The following is an 18,903-nucleotide window of genomic DNA, read 5'->3' as shown; positions in this document are numbered from 1 at the left end:
GTCATCATGATGAAATGAAAACAAGCACAGAGTACAGAAAGCGTAAACACAGGATAAACAAGATGAAGACGAACAGACTGAGGAAATTGAACTAAGGAAATTGAGAAAGTCTTCTGTCGAAGTCTTCAAACAGATATGAACAAGTACACACCACAGTAATGAGGAAATGAAAGATTTGAGGAAATAGAACCAGTAGGCTTGGTGAAGACAATGATTTGGTAGACCAGTTCCAACTGCTGTGACAGTTGTACGTCTGGTTGGAGCGGCTATGTATTCAAACCTGAGGACACACAGTCCCGGACATACAGTCCCGGACACACAGTCCTCACCGTATTCTCCTTGAGCTAAGGTCACACAGACCTCGCCCAATCACTCGTGGTAAGTCTTCAGGTGACTTCCAAACCTTCACAAACTCGGTCACTTGGCGATCCACAATTTCCTCTTGGATGCTCTAGACCATGACGCCTAACCGTCTGGAAGATGCACAGTCTTCAAAGGTAACAAGCGTCAGATCCACGCAGGATCAATCTCTTCAGTGATGCTCAATCACTTTGGGTTGTAGGTGTTTGGGTTTGGGTTTTCCTCACTCGAAGATTTTCACTCAAAGTCCTCGGAGGATGGGATGCTCTCAATGACAAGTGTCAGTTTCTCTCGGAGCAGCCAACTAGCTAGTGGTTGTAGGGGGCGGCTATTTATAGCCTAGGGAGCAGCCCGACATGATAAGACATAAATGCCCTTCAATGATATGACCGTTAGGTGGGTAGATATTTTGGGACAGCTGGCGCGTAGCACAGCAACGGTCGGAAATTTGACTATCAAATTCCTCAGGGCTATCATGTTCCTCACTTGTAGGCAATCCGCACTGGCGAATTCCTAACTCCTCGGTCAGAACAAATTCCTCAGTGACCAGAAGAACTTCGTCTCTGTCACTGAAGAAATTGACTGAACTGTATGAGATTTCCAATGGCTTCACTCGAAGGGATTGGTAGGTGTAGGATTTTGAGTTGAGCATCACTTGAAAAATTTTCCTTAGTATTTCCTCGACCCCCTTTAACAGTACGGTGTTTCCTATGACTCAAAAAGATAAAATGAAACTACGAAAACAAAAGTCTTAATGCTTCATGTTCCTCGCATGAAATCCAAGTCTTCATGGTCACACCAATTTCTTCACTTTCAAAGTATTGAGAAAGTCTTCAGAAATCCAAAGTTTTAAGTTGAAGACAATCATTTTTAGGGGTCGACTTTCTCTATAAATATCAAACTCCTCATAGACTTATTGACCTGTGTACACTCATAAACACATTAGTCCCTTAACCTATAAGTCTTCAATACACCAAAATCACTAAGGGGCACTAGATGCACTTACATCACCTCCACAATCAGATCATAGAAACTTTATTTTCTTGTTACGATGATTTTCCACTTCACTCTCAAATTCTTCAAACTTTTCAAATGTTTCAGAATTACGTTTCATCAAGTAGATATACCCATATCTGCTCAAATCATCTGTGAAGGTCAGAAAATAGCGATACCCGCCGCGAGCCTCAACACTCATTGGACCGCATACATCAGTATGTATTATTTCCAATAAATTAGTTGCTCGCTCCATTGTTCCGGAGAACGGAGTCTTAGTCATCTTGCCCATGAGGCATGGTTCGCAAGCATCAAGTGATTCATAATCAAGTGATTCCAAAAGCTCATCAGCATGGAGTTTCTTCATGCGCTTTACACCAATATGACCTAAACAGCAGTGCCATAAATAAGTTGCACTATCATTATTAAACTTGCATCTTTTGGCTTCAATATTATGAATATGTGTATCACTACAATCGAGATTCAACAAAAATAGACCACTCATCAAGGGTGCATGACCATAAAAGATATTACTCATATGAATAGAACAACCATTATTCTCTGATTTAAATGAATAACCGTCTCACATCAAACAAGATCCAGTTATAATGTTCATGCTTAACGCTGGCACCAAATAACAATTATTCAGGTCTAAAACTAATCCCGAAGGTAGATGTAGAGGTAGCGTGCCGACAGCGATCACATCGACTTTGGAACCATTTCCCACCCGCATTGTCACCTCGTCCTTAGCCAATCTTTGTTTAATCTCTAGGCCCTGTTCCGAGTTGCAAATATGAGCAACAGAACCAGTATCAAATACCCAGGCGCTACTACGAGCATTAGTAAGGTACACATCAATAACATGTATATCAAATATACCTTTCACTTTGCCATCCTTCTTATCCGCAAAATACTTGGGGCAATTCCGCTTCAAGTGACCAGTCCCTCTGCAGTAGAAGCACTCAGTCTCAGGCTTAGGTCCAGACTTGGGCTTCTTCACTTGAGCAGCAACTTGCTTGCCGTTCTTCTTGAAGTCCCCCTTCTTCCCTTTGCCCTTTTTCTTGAAACTAGTGGTCTTGTTAACCATCAACACTTGATGCTCCTTCTTGATTTCTATCTCCGCAGCCTTTAGCATCGCGAAGAGCTCGGGAATTGTCTTATCCATCCCTTGCATATTATAGTTCATCATGAAGCTTTTGTAGCTTCATGGCAGTGACTGAAGAACTCTATCAATGACACTATCATCAGGAAGATTAACTCCCAGTTGAGTCAAGTGATTGTGGTACCCAGACATTCTAAGTATGTGTTCAGTGACATAATTATTCTCCTCCATTTTGCAGCTATAGAACTTGTTGGATACTTCATATCTCTCAACTCGGGCATTTGCTTGAAATGTTAACTTCAACTCCTGGAACATCTCATATGCTCCATGACGTTCAAAACGTCGTTGAAGTCCCAATTCTAAGCCGTAAAGCATGGCACACTGAACTATCGAGTAGTCATCAACACGCAACTGTAAGGCATTCACGGTGTCTGCAGTTGCTAGCGCGGGTGGTACACCTAGCGGTGCTTCCAGGACGTAATTCTTCTGTGCAGGAATGAGGATAATCCTCAAGTTACAGACCTAGTCTGTGTAGTTGCTACCATCATCTTTCAACTTAGCTTTCTCTAGGAACGCATTAAAATTCAAAGGAACGGTAGCACGGGCCATTGATCTACAACAACATAGACATGCAAAATACTATCAGGTACTAAGTTCATGATAAATTAAAGTTCAATTAATCATATTACTTAAGAACTCCCACTTAGATAGACATCCCTCTAGTCATCTAAATGATCACGTGATCCATATCAACTAAACCATGTCTGATCATCATGTGAGATGGAGTAGCTTTCAATGGTGAACATCACTATGTTGATCATATCTACTATATGATTCACGTTCGACCTTTCGTTCTCTGTGTTCCGAGGCCATATCTGCATATGCTAGGCTCGTTAAGTTTGACCCGAGTATTCTGCGCGTGCAAAACTGGCTTGCACCCGTTGTATGTGAACGTAGAGCTTATCACACCCAATCATCACGTGGTGTCTCGGCACGACGAACTGTAGCAATGGTGCATACTCAGGGAGAACACTTATACCTTGAAATTTAGTCAAGGATCATCTTATAATGCTACCGCCGTACTAAGCAAAATAAGATGCATAAAAGATAAACACCACATGCAATCAAAATATGTGACATGATATGGCCATCATCATCTTGTGCCTTTGATCTCCATCTCTAAAGCACCGTCATGATTTCCATCGTCACCGGCTTGACACCTTGATCTCCATCGTAGCATGGTTGTCGTCTCGCCAACTATTGCTTCTACGACTATCACTACCGCTTAGTGATAAAGTAAAGCAATTACATGGCGATTGCATTTCATACAATAAAGCGACAACCATAAGGCTCCTGCCAGTTGCCGATAACGGTTACAAAACATGATCATCTCATACAACAATTTATATCTCATCATGTCTTAACCATATCACATCACAACATGCCCTGCAAAAACAAGTTACACGTCCTCTACTTTGTTGTTGCAAGTTTTACGTGGCTGCTACGGGCTTCTAGCAAGAACCTTTCTTACCTACGCATCAAAATCACAATGATTTTTCGTCAAGTGTGCTGTTTTAACCTTCAACAAGGACCGGCCGTAGTCAAACTCGATTCAACTAAAGTTGGAGAAACTAGCCACATGTGTGTGAAGCATGTCGGTAGAACCAGTCTCATGAACGCGGTCATATAATGTCGGTCCAGGCCGCTTCATCCAACAATACCGCCGAATCAAAGTAAGTGGTAAGCAGTATGACTATTATCGCCCACAACTCATTGTGTTCTACTCGTGCATATAACATCTACGCATAGACCTGGCTCGGATGTCATTGTTGGGGAACGCAGTATTTCAAAAAATTTCCTACACTACAAAACAAAGACACATCCGTGACATTTTGGGCCGAACGAAATTTTTTTTGTCATGCTTATGACACTTCTATGACGATAATTGTGACAAAACCAGGCATCATCATAGATGTGGTGGGATCCTACTTCTATGACAAAAAATCATGACAGAAAATGGGCTTTTCGTCCTGGGCGGGCCGGAGACGCAGGTGCATGACATTCTTTGGGCCGTCCAAGATGGAAAAAACCATGGTAGAAGCGAGGGCGAGGAAAATATCGGGGGAGTTCCCGATTACGGTGGGTGGTCGGGGGCCGAGCGATGCATGTTTTCTCTCATACGTACGCGCGTGTGTGCAAGGCGTTGTGCTCTAACTGAACCCGCGCGAGGCGTTGGGCTCTAACTGAACCCAAGTGATTGCACTGCAGGCTACGCGTTACTGAACCTGAGCGATAGATCGATGGGTGTTAACTGAACCCGATCGAGCGATTCCTTAGCTACTGCTGCTAACTGAAGCCGATCGAACACTGCTGCCTCCTTCCCTTGATGAACAGTGAGCGTTGTTGGGGGATTTGGATGAACAGATCCCGGTGGGGGGTTGGATGAACATGACCTCGTGGTAGTAGAGGCCATTGCCGCTGGATGAATAGTACCCCAATCGATCGAGCCGGTGGAGGGCTGGATGAACAGGACCCCGTGGAGGGCTGGTTGAACAGTAGCCGGTGGAGGGCTGGATGAACAGTAGCCCGTGGAGGGGTGGTTGAACAGGACCCCGTGGAGAGGGCTGGTTGAACAGTAACCGGTGGAGGAGCGCGCGGTGGAGGCTGGATGAATAGGAGCCCGTGGATGAACAGTCGCAGGTCGAGGCTGGAGGAGGTCGACGGTGGATGAACAGTAGGCCGCGGAGGCTGGAGGACATCAACGGTGGAGATGAACAGTATCCCGTGGAGCCCCCTTTTGCGGTACGCCACACCCCTCCCGACGAACAGGAGCCCCGTTTCGACCGTAGCGCTCCAACACAAGTTCGTCTCCTCCGTTTTGCGGTACGCCACACCCCTCCCGATCAACAAGACCCCGTCTCGACCGTAGGAGGTCTGTTTCCTCCGTTTTGCGGTATGCCAAACCCCTCCCGACGAACAGGATCCCGTTTCGACCGTGGCCGGTCGAACACAAGGCCGTTTCCTCCGTTCTGTGGTACACAAGGCCTCGTTTCCATCGGCTGTTCCGTCCAAGCCGGTTGGCTCCCGATGAACAGCACGCGTTCCGTTACCTCCCGATGAACACGACGCATTCCGTTGCCTCCCCATGAACACGACGACGACGCATTTTCTCCGTTCCGACCCAGCCATGTACACGATCCCTGGCCGTACGTATGCGCGAGTAGGCGTTCGAGACCCCGCCCGTATGTACGTACGTGGTCGTATTTACTTTCTTGCACCCTGTCCGCTGTACGTACGTGTACATGCTATGTGCGCACCTCTACTACGACACATGCCCTTCCTTACACGGCCACGGTTCATCGCTGCAGCCTGCAGACAGACCGATCGTATGTACGTACACATTCGCGACCAGAATGACAACGCTACGTATGCTTCGACCAGGTGGGTCCCGACTGTCAGGCACTTCCTTGCGTGCGAAGATGTAGCTGGTGGGTCCCAGCAGTCAGGGGGCGAATCATTTTTTTTCCCGTAATATGGACGCACTTCCTTGCGTGCGAAGATGTAGCTGGTGGGTCCCAGCAGTCAGGGGGGAAATGTTTTTCATGAAATATGGTGGCCCGTTCGGTGGGTCCCTGCTGTCAGGTGGAGGAATAATTATTTTGCGCGTAATAAGGAGGCACTTCCTTGCGGCTGCTGTGGACCCAGCTGTCAGCCTCTCCATGTACCGTACTCTTCCGATGGAAGTCGTTCCTTGACCACGTTGACCACGCCGCGCCGAGAGCACCAGGGCGGTGGACGACGGCGAGGCCTAGGAAGGGGACGACACGGAGCCAGAGAATACGCGGCAGTGGATGCCCACGCGGAGAGGAGTATGAGGGTTCACTGGTTCGGCTGCGGCGTGGGGCTGCCGTCGCCGCAGAATAACAGGGGGTGTGGGTGAGTAGAGGGATGGCCTGGCCAGCGTTGGGAGTAGTAGGGGGCGGTGAGGCCTCCGCGGCATCACAGCCGGCCACGGGAGGCAGGAGCATGCGGCACGACCGGCGCTGGTTTGGGCGGCTGGAGCAAGAAGACGAGACGTTGAAGAAGCACTACGGCCATTGGATGGACATCGTACGGTCACTGGAGCTAGAATCGTTCATATTAACTAAGTTGACAAAGCCCTCCATCCCCGTCAACTTAGTAGGACCACAAGTCAGCCTCCCACTATGCTGGGTCCCAGCTAGCAGGGGGAGTATTCATTTTTTGTGCGTAATAAGGAGGCACTTTCTTGCGTGCGAAGATATAGCTGGTGGGTCCGACCTGTTAGCGGGAGGAACGTTTTTTCGTGAAATATAGAGGCCCTTCCGGTGGGTCCCAGATGTCAGGTGGAGGAATCATTATTTTGCGCGTAATAAGGAGGCATTTCCTTGTGTGCGGCGGTGGACCCAGCTGTCAGCCTCTCCACGTACAGTCCACGTCCGATGGATGTTGTTCGTTGACCATGTTGACCAGGCCGCGCCGAGAGCACCAGGGCGGTGGACGACGGCGAGGCCTAGGAAGGGAACGACACGGAGCCGGGGAAGACTCGGCAGTGGTTGCCCACGCAGTGGGGAGTACGAGGGTTTACTGGTCCAGCTGCCGTCGCCGGAAAATAACAGGAGGTGTGGGTGAGTAGAGGAATGGCCTGGCCAGCAATGGAGTAGGGTGGGGCGGTGCGGCCTGTGCGGCAGCACAGGCGGCCACGGGAGGCGGGAGCAGGCAGTCCCACCGGCGCTGGTTTGGGCGGCTGGAGCAAGAAGATCAGATGTTGAAGAAGCAGCACGACCGTTGGATTAACATCCAACGGTCACTGCTGCTAGAATCGTTTGTGGACTAAGTTGACAAAGCCTTTCGTACACGTCAACCTAGTAGACCCACAAGTCAGCCTCCAAATCTGTCCCAAACAGCATACAGCCCGAAATTTCTAGCCAGATTCAAATTAATTTAAAAACTAAATATACCTTAATTTAAATCCAATGAAATTTTACCCGCACAAAAACAATGAAATTTAAAATATCAAAATCCGAAAGAAAAAAGTATTTTGGAAGTAATTGCCTGTTTGCTGTATTTTTTCATTTTACAGCCCATTTATTATTACTTATAGCCCATTTCTTATTAATTATAGCCCATTTTCTGGGCAAAATGCATCCCTCCTCGTCTTGAAAGATTTCCGGCCCAGCAGGGCGTAGAAAAGCAAGTAGGCCTACGTTGGTTATTCTGCAAAAAACAAAATTACTGGCTAGCCATTTTCAGAAAGGAAAAAAACAAACTGGGCTGGTCATGTGCTAAACATATGAAATAAAAGCCTGTGCTAGATGGGCCACAGCTCCCGCACAACCCAGTTGATACCCTTCTTCGTCCCGAAAAAATAAAATTACTGCGCGCGCTGCTGGGTCCCTACTGTCATCCTCACCATGTACAGTCATCTCCTAATTCCTCTCAGTTGTTGACCATGTTGACAACACCGGAGGGCGGCGCCGCGGCGAGCGAACCAAGGCGGAGGATGATGGTGAGGCCTCGGACGGGAACGAACAGGAGCCGGGGAAGATGCGCAGAGTTTTAGGGTGCGATGTGGCCATGATGCGTGCGTGGCAGCACAGCCAGCCGTGGGAGGCGGGAGCAGGCGGTCCCGCCGGCGCTGGTTTGGCTTTGGCGGCTGGAGGAAGAAGAGACTGAAGAAACACGACGGACGTTGAATGTCAATCCAACGGTCAAGGTTAGCACAATTGTTTGTTGACTAAGCCGACACCAAGTAGCATACTTTTTTTATATATAGGAAGAAAAGAAAAACTGGGCTCGTTTGCCTGATAACATTCCCGAAACTACGACCGTTCGATCTTGCGTCCCAACTAAAACTGTGAGGAAAAATTGTTCGTCTGCCGTCCTCCTCCCACGGAACGTTCGCCACATAAGTGACTAGCACCCTTGGTTTTCAACCGAGAGGTCTTGGGTTCGAGTCCCAGGAACTCTCAATTTTGTCCTCCTTCCTTCCTCGCAAAAAAAAGAAAGGGAATTAAAGACTTGAGAAGGCGTACAGAACAAGCTAGTGTACCAGTAAAGAGACATTGCTGAGTTTTAGAAAAAAGAGAGACGTGCTCCTGTAGCTGGTTCGAATCCAAACCTAGACTATGACTATATATGGTGCTATGCTACTCTGCAAGTAATTAAACTGACATATCCAACTTTCGCTTCTCCTCTTCTCTACTTACTCTGCCTAGCATCAGAAGCTCTGGCCGCAGCAACCATGTCCGCTGGCTGCTCGTCCACCTGCTCTTCAGCAGGCAACAACCAGATGTGTGCCAAGTCGCCACCTGTACCATCGCATGTGGGTCTCATCACACCCCCGCCGGCACACGCACCGCACCCGGTTGCTCATCGCAACCCGCTGCCATTGGTGTGGTGCCACTGCTGCAAATCACGCCGAGTCATCCGTCGCGTCTCAACCACAATCCTCAACCCTGGTCGAGTCTTCTACAAATGCCCGAATCATGGGGTAATAATATGTTTATGTGTTGTTCTACTGCTTTCAGTTGCTAAGTTTTTTTAATAGTTTGGTTGATGATCTTCCAATTTGATTCGTGCAGAAAAGGGAAGATTCGTGTGATTTGTATTTCTGGGAAGTTGCTGATGTGGGGGAATGCAACTACGCTGATTATTTGGTTAGCCGAGGAATCCCAATACCAGCAAGTTGGGGTGTTGGACAAGTAACTGAAGGAACGACAGAAGAGGAAGATGCAGAGCAGAAGGTTAAAGATACAGTTCCTCTGACCATGGCCAAGCAACAGCTGCTGAACGGCCTTGACAACAATGAGGAGATGAAAGAGCTTGTGAAGATAATGGGCAAAATTGATGTGCTCTGTAGGATGATTGTCTCTTTATTTGCAGTGTATGTAGCACTCGTGATGTATTCAATGGCTATGACATGAGCACATTGCTGAAACTAGTAATGAATGAAACCTGTTTAGCAAGCTGGGCGTGGTGTTGTGAACATCTAATGATTTCTATTAACAGAAATTGAGGGGTATCCCCTTTTGCTCAGAAATAAATAAATAGGAGAGGCCTTTTTGGTAATAAATAAATAAATTAGCAGAGGCCCTGTCGGGTCAGCTTTGTTCCCATTCAAAGACGTCGAGCAAATTGCAGTCCAACAGCAAACTATGTCATCAAATTCAAGTTTCATAGCCAAATATGAGTACAACTAAACAACAATGTCATGATGTTTTAGTCGTCATACAATCACCAAACACAAATGAACATACATAACAAGTGATGTTCTCACAGCAAAATACTAAACAACATGTTCATCAGGTTTCAGTTGTCATAGCAAACACAATTTCACATAGTAGATAAAAAACGTCTTCTGACAGGCAAATACGACAAAAGCAATCTAATCATCATCCGCAGCAGCAGCGTCAACATCTTCGCCATGTGTATCTCAGTCTGAATCATAATTCGCAGAGTGTCATCTTCTTCTTCATTCTCAATGTCCTCGAACGTTGGCTTCTTCTTGATCAACTCTTCTATGTCCGCAGCACGATAGGCAATCTTTTTGCCAGCGTTATTGACGTGATGGTTCTCAAAGATATTTGGAACATCTGTGGAATCTTGTACATCAGGAGCAGTGTAAGCATCATCTTGTTGTGCAACTTCATTAAACGAATTCCTCTGCACAAACCTTTGCAATACTCTCCAGTCATCGCTACGTGCAAATGTGTCTTCCAAGAAAAACATCTGTGTTGCTTGATTTGCCAAAATAAAAGGCTCGTTGGTCTGGTACGCGGCCTTGACATTGATGGATTTGAAATAATCATCAGCTCTGGGTTTTGCGTTCCTGGAAAACAGGTTATACCAACGACAGCACAACAGAACCACACACCGATGATCCTCGAAACTGGAGATATACTGCAACCGAACAATGTCTGTTATGTTAGCATACATTTCAGTTGTCTCTCTGTCGTACGTATCTGTGCTCATGATGGCACTGTTTTGTGTCTTCCTGCCTTCGTCGCGTGCAAGGGTGTTGTAGCGCACATCTCCAACAATGCCAGATTCATAATGTCTTACCCGAGTATCAGGACCCATTGCTAGTGCGTAAAGGGCATCATCAACTGTCTGCCCATCCTCCCGCATCTTCTTAACCTATGGTAAGAAAATAGACAAGTTGATCATCTTATGTACTCAATATATTAAAAAACTGATAGTGCAATTCAAAAGCTTACATGGCTCTTGAACCATTTCACAAATCCTGCCATAACCAGTTTGTCAATGTTTCTTGGATTTTGCGGCAGTAACTCCTTTTTGTAGATGCTGCACAACATAGTGATTGCGTCAAACATCTAAATATATAAGAATGTGCTGCAAGTTTAGTAGATTACGATGTATAAGCTGCAGTACTTAGCACTTACTTGATATAAGGTAGTATCTCAGGACAGTTATTCAACACATACCAAACCATTTTGTCCAAATCTTTAGGTTTGTCCTCTTGTCGACTCTTCCCTGTAACTCGAACAGAATAATCGAAAACATTGAGCCCGAGATTGTCTTTACCCACCTCTTTGCTAAGCTGATCAGCTGTTTCAATGTATTTTGAGCAGAATGTCAACGCTTCTGTAGCAATGTAGGCCTCTACAATGGAACCCTCGGTCTAGCTCTGTTCCTAACATAGCCCTTGAAAGTGCCTAGCCGCCTTTCAATAGGGTACATCCAGCCATACTGTACTGGACCTCTAAGTAGTGCCTCATCAGGTAGATGAACAGCCAAATGCACCATCACATCAAAGAAGGCTGGAGGATATATCTTCTCAAGGTAGCATAGGATAGTTGGTATCTTGTCTCTAAGACGCTCCAAAGCATCTACCCTGATATTTCTACTGTAGAGTTCCCTGAAGAATTGTCCCAACTCTGCAACTGCTCTGTATAAGTCAGGGCGACCCAATCCTCTAAGGATATCAGGTAAAACCCTTTGAAATAGGACGTGGCAGTCATGAGTTTTCAACCCTTATACCTTGTTTCCATCTGCACTGACTCTCCTTTCAGGGTTGGAAGCAAATCCATGTGGGAATCTCACACGTGATAGGACCTCGCAGAATTCTTTTCTTTTTACCTTGTCCAAGACGTACATAGCTGGTGCCATATCCCGTGGTTTACCTTCATCTTGCACCTGCAAATCCTATCTGATACCCAGGTGTGTCAAGTCAATCCTAGATTTGAAGGTATCTTTCATCTTGCCTTCAGTATTAAGAAGTGTGCCGATAATGATGTCACATATATTTTTCTCGATGTGCATCACATCAATATTATGCCGCAGATCCAAATCTTTCCAATACTCCAAGTCCTACAAAGTGGACCTGCGGGTAAACAATAATCTCTCTTCTGCCCTGCCACGCTTCCTTTTCCTGCTACCATTACTAGGATGGTTTCCTGGTGTAATATGCCTGGCCTTCTCTAATTCCACTTGCAACTCATTGGCGGTGAGCCTCTTTGGCGCGTCACGGTTTTCATGCTTTGCATTGAACACATGTCTTCGATATTTTCTAGGATGCGGCTTGTCCTTGGCAAAAAAATAGCGGTGTCCAATGTAACAGATCTTGCTAAGTATTGCATATGACAGCGGATTCCTATCACAGCGAACACATGCATTGTAACCATGTGTCGTTCGCCCTGACATAGTGCCGAAAGCCGGATAATCATGGATGCACCAAATTATAACAGCACGCAGAAAGAAATCAGCTGGTGGGCTGCTATATAGGTCTCGAGTGAGAACACCCCTCCATAGCTGTCGTGGTTTTTTCACGGCAGATGTCCTAGTGTGAGGACTTAGTCATGAGGCCAACGCATCTATGTGGTAGCTTGAGAGGGGTTGAGCGGAATCGAGAAATGCAACACAAGACAAGGATTTAGACAGCTTCGGGGCCCAGGCAACATCATCTGGTAACAACCCTACATGCTGTTTGTGGCTAGGTCTCATTATCATCACGAGGGAGTCGTCGTAAACTGGCTCTCCTAGTTGTGTCTAACCTTAGCTATTATTTTTCTCTCCTCCTCCCTCCTTGGGGAGCCCTGCCCCTCCTTATATAAGTTGAAGGGGCGGGTTACATGACTAGTCCTAATAGGATTAGGATTACTCTATTACAAGTGGAGTCCCAGTCTTGCTTCCTTTGTAAGGGAATATTCCTTATTCCTTTCCTCGTAAACTGGCCCACCATTAACATGAGCCGGCCTTCTGGGCCTTGGGCCTTGCCATCCGTCTGATCCACCCGCCGGGTCACCAGTGAGTCAAAATGTTCAGGCGGGTTACTCGTAAACCGCCAAGTCAGGGCGGGTCGCCAGTGAAACGCCAAGTGTCAGCCGGGTCTCAAGTAAACCGCCAAGTCAGGGTGGGTCTGAAGTAAACCACCAAGTCCGGCCGGGTCATACCGCGGGGTATATCGCCAACATTAGCCCCCAGTTTAATTTGAATTTATCCATGTTAAACTGATCTGCAACATAAACACAAGAACAAATTTGGCGGGTTGTGCTCCGGGTTAAATATTCTTATAAACCGGCACTTGATCATCCTTAAGTCCTTGTCATTTCTTCCTTCTAAAAAATCCGAGTCAATAGACCAGCTTCATAATCAATTTTCTTGCAGAGGATATTTTGCGAATAAAGAATCCATTTGAATTGGCCTTCAATGCTCTGATTTGACAAAAATATTGGTCTTCAAATATTCAACTGATATTCAGCCGGTTTGAAAATGTAGAACTTGCCGGTTTATCATTGCCAAAATTGCCGGGTTATGAAAACTGATGATCCCGGGTCATGACAGTTTATAGATGTCGGGTTATGATTGTTGCCAACGCGGGGTCACACAATTAATCTTCCTGATTTGCCCAAAAATGAGAATTTGAAGATGTTCCTCCTTTATATGCATATTACCTGTAGCCCCCAAGTCTTAAGAGGAGAACATAGTGATAGCTTAAGACTTGTTTCAATATAAGTGTTGCAACCCTGAAGAACTCCAAATTGTTCATCTCAGTCACTAGTCACAACTGAATATTCCACATATGTAGCCCCCAAGTGTCGGGTTGTTATGCTTGCAGCAACCTGGGACTTGTAATTGCCTTATACTCATAAAAACTTCAACCAATGTAGCCCCCAAGGGCCGGGTCATTATGCAATAATGAGCAGGGACTTTGTAAATATGATCCTGTAGACTTCAGCAACGTGTAGCCCCCAAGGGCCGGCTCAGTAAGATAATACTGAGCAGGGACTTTATATATACTTCATTGAAAATAACATCATATGATGTAACTCCCATCATGGGGCTTGAACCCACGTCCACAAGGTTAAGAGCTTTGTGCTTTACCAACTGAGGAGTGGACCCTTCAATATAATGGATTAAGACTTGTGTACCTTGAATTGTTGACAGGAGCAATTGGTAGCCCCCAAGGGCCGGCTCATTACAATGTGATGAGTCGGGTCTTCAATAAGGTGATGAAAAAATGACCCCAAGTGCCATGGTGCATGCTGGCAGTGTCATGGGACTTGCATATTTGATGTAATCTCAACTTGAATAATGTAGCCCCCAAGTGCCGGGTCGTAAGCCTGCAGCGACTCGGGACTATTCCTTCCATTGTAGAATAAATCATATCCATTGATAAACTAATATTCATTGCGCTAAAGCGACTTTGAAAACCTCAATCATAATATTGATTATTGATAATAGAAATCCAGCCATGTCGGCTATTCAAGATTTGAATAATATAATCCGGTATGAAAACCTCAGTCATTCAATATCATAATGAAATCCAGCCAATTGTGGCTATGAAGGATGTGAATACCTTATCAGTTGATAAGAGAATCCGGAGTTTAAATACTCAGCGGCTCTTGGCCGATGGCGACTTAATGCGCATTCATTGTAAGCCGGAATTTTTATAGCCCGGCGGCTTATAGCCTTTGAGAAAATCCAGAATTTATAATCCTTTTGAAACATCAATTTTGATGATGAACTTGAATTTATATGTCATAGTTCTGCAAATCCTGCACAAAGTTTAAACAACATATGCCCTGGCGACTTAACGTCAAAAGCCAGTGCGGGTTATCAAACCCCGCATATTCATATAACCGGGAAAATCATACCTGTAGACTTGATTTCTTATGTTGGCTTATATTGCCATGCCCACTGAGGGTAATAATTCAATGATTTATAAGTGCATGAATTCTAATGGCGCAATCCAAAATATACTGGCGACTTATAGTCGAAAGCCAGGCCGGGTTAATAAACACCGGATATTATCTTATCTCATACTGGCGACTTATAGTCAAAAGCCAGACCGGGCTAATAAACACCAGATATTATCTTATATCATACTGGCGACTTATAGCCAAAAGCCACGCCGGGTTAATAAACACTGGATTAATATAAACCTCATCAAAATAAACCGCCAAAAGAAAGATTCAGAAGAAAACATGCAAAAAGGTGAGGCTTTTCATTGGCTGCCAGGCCGCTGAGTTAAACCATTTTGCAAAGCCTTATAAGATGGACCTCACATTAACCAATCATCATTTTAACTATGACAAGTTCAAGGTCTTTATAAGATTGACTTGTCAAACGTTCGACGGGTCTTACCGGGATTACCTGGGCGGAGTGGCTTACTTAAAAAAGGCATGATAACCTAGGGTTTTAGGTGAATACACCCGGCTTCCAAGCCTGGCTTTTATACCCTATTACAAGGTTATAGACTCTTTGTTCATGTAGAAGCAAAGAGCCCCCGAGCAATATTTTGAGTTGTGCTCAGTGGGTACCTATGTTTGAGTTGTGCCTTTGCAACACTCTCTTTGGCCCCTTTAACTTTTCTGAGAACTCGAACTTTGCGAGAGATATTTCTTCTTGAACCGGATGTTAAATCGGATATTGAGAGCTTCAAAGCTTTGTGGGAGACATCTTTCCGTTGAACCGGATTTTAAACCGGAATCTTCATTTTCAGCCGGAAATTTTCTGACGGCTGATACATCTCCAACGTATCTATAATTTTTGGTTGTTCCATGCTATATTATATTCTGTTTTGGATGTTTAATGGGCTTTATTATACACTTTTATATTATTTTTGGGACTAACCTATTTACCGGAGGCCCAGCCCAAATTGTTGTTTTTTTGCCTATTTCAGTGTTTCGCAGAAAAGGAATATCAAACGGAGTCCAAATGGAATGAAACCTTCGGGAATGTGATTTTCGGAACAAACATGATCCAGAGGACTTGGAGTCTACGTAAAGTAATCAACAAGGAAGGCACGAGGCAGGGGGGCGCCTACCCCCTAGGCGCGCCCTCCACCCTCGTGGGGCCCACGTTGCTCCACCGACGTACTTCTTCCTCCTATATATACCCATATACCCTGGAAACATCATATACGGAGCCAAAACCCTATTTCCACCACCGCAACCTTCTGTACCCGTGAGATCCCATCTTGGGGCCTTTTCTGGCGCTCCGCCGGAGGGGGCATTGATCACGGAGGGCTTCTACATCAACACCATAGCCTCTCCGATGATGTGTGAGTAGTTTACCTCAGACCTTCGGGTCCACAGTTATTAGCTAGATGGCTTCTTCTCTCTCTTTGGATCTCAATACAAAGTTCTCCTCGATCTTCTTGGAGATCTATTCGATGTAATCTTATTTTGTGGTGTGTTTGTCGAGATCCGATGAATTGTGGGTTTATGATCAAGATTATCTATGAACAATATTTGAATCTCCTCTGAATTCTTTTATGTATGGTTGGTTATCTTTGCAAGTCTCTTCGAATTATCAGTTTGGTTTGGCCTACTAGATTGATCTTTCTTGCAATGGGAGAAGTGCTTAGCTTTGGGTTCAATCTTGCGGTGTCCTTTCCCAGTGACAGCAGGGGCAGCAAGGCACGTATTGTATTGTTGCCATCGAGGATAAAAAGATGGGGTTTATCATATTGCATGAGTTTATCCCTCTACATCATGTCATCTTACTTAAAGCATTACTCTGTTCTTATGAACTTAATACTCAAGATGCATGCTGGATAGCGGTCGATGTGTGGAGTAATAGTAGTAGATGCAGAATCATTTCGGTCTACTTGTCGCGGACGTGATGCCTATATACATGATCATACCTAGATATTCTCATAACTATGCTGAATTCTATCAATTGCTCGACAGTAATTCATTTACCCACCGTAATATTTATGCTCTTGAGAGAAGACACTAGTGAAACCTATGGCCCCCGGGTCTATTTTCCATCATATTAATCTTCCAACACTTAGTTATTTCTATTGCCGTTTATTTTACTTTGCATCTTTATCATAAAAATACCAAAAATATTATCTTATCATATCTATCAAATCTCACTCTCGTAAGTGACCGTGAAGGGATTGACAACCCCTTTATCGCGTTGGTTGCGAGGTTCTTATTTGTTTGTGTAGGTGTGTGGGACTCGAGCGTGATCTCCTACTGGATTGATACCTTGGTTCTCAAAAACTGAGGGAAATACTTACGCTACTTTACTCCATCGCCCTTTCCTCTTCAAGGGAAAACCAACGCAGTGCTCAAGAGGTAGCAAGAAGGATTTCTGGCGCCGTTGCCGGGGAGATTCGTGCCAAGTCAAGTCAAGACATACCAAGTACCCATCACAAACTCTTATCCCTCGCATTACATTATTTGCCATTTGCCTCTCGTTTTCCTCTCCCCCACTTCACCCTTGCCGTTTTATTCGCCCTCTCTTTTCCGCTCGCCTCTTTTTCTCTTGCTTCTTGTTTGCTCGTGTGTTGGATTGTTTGCTTGTCATGATGGCTCTACCTAGATTTGGTGATCTTCACCTTAAAAGGTTAGAAGAGATCGAAAGCAACGTCAGGAGTTTTATGACTTTACAGTTTGAGCATAATAATTTATTTAGGAACGAGCTGAAGGAACAAAAAAGCTTTATGGGATATATGAATAAAGAGCTCAATGATATGTCTAAAGAATTTTATGGTTTGAAATCTCAGATTGCTCATCTCGAAAAATTAATAGCTGAAGTTTCGGATAAGCAGGCCACCATAGTTAATAAGATGGCCGCTAAGCCGGAATTTTTGTGTGAAAATAAAGATGAAGATCTAAAAGTTATTGATGTGTCTCCTATTAAATCTTTGTTTTGCAATATGAATCTTGATAATTAGGGGACTGGAGATGAGTCACCTTTACCTAGAAGGCGTCCTAAAAATTCGGAGTTTTTAGATCTTGATGCAAAAATTGGTAAAAGTGGGATTGAAGAGATCAAAACTTTAGATATTAATGAACCCACTATTTTGGATTTCAGGGAATTTAATTATGATAATTGCTCTTTGAGATATTGTATTTCGTTGCTGCAATCCGTGCTAAATTCTCATCATGCTTATAGTCAAAATAAAGTTTTTACTAAACATATCGTTGATGCTTTGATGCAATCTTATGAAGAAAAACTTCAGTTGGAAGTTTCTATCCCTAGAAAACTTTATGATGAGTGGGAACCTACTATTAAAATTAAAATTAAATATCATGAATACTATGCTTTGTGTGATTTGGGTGCTAGTGTTTCCAGGATTCCAAAAACTTTGTGTGATTTGCTAGGTTTCCGTGAATTTGATGATTGTTCTTTAAACTTGCACCTTGCGAATTCCACTATTAAGAAACCTATGGGAAGAATTAATGATGTTCTTATTGTTGCAAATAGGAACTATGTGCCTGTAGATTTTATTGTTCTTGATATAGATTGCAATCCTTCATGTCCTATTATTCTTGGTAGACCTTTCCTTAGAACGATTGGTGCAATTATTGATATGAAGGAAGGGAATATTAGATTCCAATTTCCGTTAAGGAAAGGCATGGAACACTTCCCTAGAAATAAAATAGAAGTACCTTATGAATCTATTATGAGAGCTACTTATGGATTGCCTACCAAAGATGGCAATACCTAGATCTATCCTTGCTTTTATGCCTAGCTAGGGGCGTTAAACGATAGCGCTTGTTGGGAGGCAACCCAATTTGATTTTTGCTTTTTGCTTTTTGCTTCTGTTTAGGAATAAATATTTGATCTAGCCTCTGGTTAGATTTGTTTTTATGTTTTAATTAGTGTTTGTGCCAAGTTAAACCTCTAGGATCTTCTTGGACGATAGTTATTTGATCTTGCTGAAAATTCCAGACACTTTCTGTTCACGAAAACAATTTTTTAAAATCACCAGAACGTGATTAAATACTGATTCCAATTGCAGTATATCAATAAACAAATTTTCTAGGTCGTCCTATTTTGGTAGATTTTTTGAGTTCCAGAAATTTGCGTTAGTTACAGATTACTACAGACTGTTCTGTTTTTGACAGATTCTGTTTTTCGTGTGTTGTTTGCTTATTTTGATGAATCTATGGCTAGTAAAAGAGTTTATAAACCATAGATAAGTTGTAATACAGTAGGTTTAACAC

This window comes from Triticum aestivum, chromosome 3D (genome assembly GCF_018294505.1).
Source record: "Triticum aestivum cultivar Chinese Spring chromosome 3D, IWGSC CS RefSeq v2.1, whole genome shotgun sequence".
NCBI classification, from domain to species: Eukaryota; Viridiplantae; Streptophyta; class Magnoliopsida; order Poales; family Poaceae; genus Triticum; species Triticum aestivum.
The sequence above is the reverse complement of the archived record's forward strand: the minus strand, read 5'-3'. Positions refer to the sequence as shown.